Below are 2,153 nucleotides of genomic sequence, written 5' to 3'. Positions count from 1 at the left end.
CAGGCTATGAGGTTCTTCCTGGTTAGAAACAACTTCTTTCAATTTAAGACTATCCTGCTAATTATACCTTTTATACATAGGTATATATATTATGCGCCCATAATCTCAGCTACTGAGGGGGTTGAGACACAAGAATCACTTGAACACAGGAGATGGGGGTTGCAGTGAGCCGAGACTGCGCCACTGCACTCCAGCCTGGGTAACAGAGCAAGATTTCATTACCCGCCCCCCCACCCCGCAAAAAAAAAAGAAAGAAAAGAAAAGAAAAGAAGATACTATACTAACCAAAAGAAAACTACAGTAGCTGTATTAATCCAAGAAAACAGCAATAATAACAATTAAAAAAAAAAAACAACTGCTAGGCTAAAAGTTTTTAGACAGTGCCCTTTCATCATGATAAAAATTCAATTCAATAAAAAGATAAAACACAGGTGGACCAAATCCATATTAATACAAGCTCTTTCGACCAAGGCCTACAGTATTCATTGCTTATAAGGTAATGAATAAGCAGTATAAGATTAGAAAAAGAAACTAAAGCCAATCCTACTGCTGTTTTCCTCATTTGTAAAATGACAATACTATCTATTCTATTTATGCAGTGTGGTAACATAACAACGTAAGAATAATTAAATTACTACGCCATACAAAAGACTCGAAAATTAAAGAAATTGGAGACAAGGACTATGTTACCCGATGTATTTTATTTTTAAAAGAGGATGGAGGAAATATTCAACAATGAATAGACTAACAAGTCAATATCAACTTCAGTACTTTCTGGTTTTCCCACCAAAGATCTTATAAATATTTAAGTGTTGATACATAAATTACTGCTTCTTTTAAAAAGCCCTAATCTTGGCTTCACTTTTGGCAGATGTGTGAATTCCCTTCTTCCTATAGTTTGAATGTGTCCCTTCCAAAATTTAGATGCTGAAATTTAATGGTCAATGTGATAGTATTAAGAGGCGGGATCTTTAGGAGGTAATCAGGTAATGAGGACTCCTTTCTCATGAACTAATTAAAGCCTTTATAAAAGAAGTTTTGCATGCTCAGCATGAGTTTTACTTGCCCTCCACCTTCCACCATGCAAGGACACAGCATTCCTCCCCTCTGGAGGATGCAACTCTCACCAGACAATCAAATCTGTCAGCCCCTAAGAGAGCTTCTATGAACCTTCTACTCCTCCAAGACACATAGGCAATGTCCACTGAGTAAAAGATAAATGAGCCCCGATGGAAGAACTTTTTTCCTAAAATGGATAAACCCACTTAATAAGCTCTGACCATGAGAAGCAGTATCTGAATTTTAAAGATGGTTACTTTGATCATACCCTTTAATCCTAAATTCAAACAAGATGATCTATGTCTTGCTAGCAAATTCTGACATAGTAGAACGGTAGTTAATAAATTAGTGAGAATCTTGTAATAATCAAGAAAATACATTAAATAAATACATGGAAACAAATGTTTAAAAATCAAGAGTAATTAAGCCTTACTCAACTATATTGGTTTTGTTACTATATTTACAATTTCTTACCTTGTGGAATTCTCTTCTGAGAAAAACAGATACAATTTTGTTCCTAAAAAATTTTCAGGTAGAAAGTTGAAATGTTAGTTTCAAGACAGTCTATTGAAAAGGAAAAGTTACAAATGCTAACATGGTACATTCAGAATATTATGACATGACATTTTATATTACAAAAGCTTGAGAGACAGTTGGTCTCTAATAACAAAAGTATGTGTTATAAAAAAAACTTAGAAAATGTATTACTTTTGTTATTTCAAAAATACTTATTCTATTCACTATATGTCAAGTCATTTTGCTAGGTACATGATGATATGTGGCAATTTTTATATTCTAAAAGAGCTGTAAGTCAAATAGGTTTTACTCTAAGACTTGATGTTCTGAAGGGTACTTTTTTTTTTTTAGGTGTAATTCATATAAGGTAAAATGTATTTCTTTAAAGTGTTTTTTTAAACATATTCACAAAGTTTGCAACCATCACCACGTCATCTAATTGCAGAATATTTTCACCACTCCAATAAGAAACCCCAAACTGAAGGGTATACTTTTAATCCTAGGGAGAAACATATGAAACAAATTTAATTTTTAAAAAATATGCAAGAAGTATAATGATCAAAATTATTTTATTTATT

The 2,153-nt window shown here is 32.7% G+C and overlaps 1 protein-coding gene across 1 annotated transcript in view; it reads right to left on the bottom strand.

The window, feature by feature from the left end:
* The window catches only part of LOC108289749 (fibroblast growth factor receptor substrate 2), a 48,786-nt gene extending 46,659 nt beyond the window's left edge, over window positions 1-2,127 (bottom strand). The window contains exon 1 of the mRNA XM_017509282.2: window positions 1,534-2,127. The gene's annotated coding sequence lies outside the window, so the exon portion shown is untranslated. The remainder of the gene's footprint in view (window positions 1-1,533) is intronic.
* Window positions 2,128-2,153: the final 26 nt, after the last annotated feature.

Source organism: Cebus imitator, unplaced genomic scaffold (assembly GCF_001604975.1).
Source record: "Cebus imitator isolate Cc_AM_T3 unplaced genomic scaffold, Cebus_imitator-1.0 Scaffold414, whole genome shotgun sequence".
NCBI classification, from domain to species: domain Eukaryota; kingdom Metazoa; phylum Chordata; class Mammalia; order Primates; family Cebidae; genus Cebus; species Cebus imitator.
The sequence above is the reverse complement of the archived record's forward strand: the minus strand, read 5'-3'. Positions and strand labels throughout refer to the sequence as shown.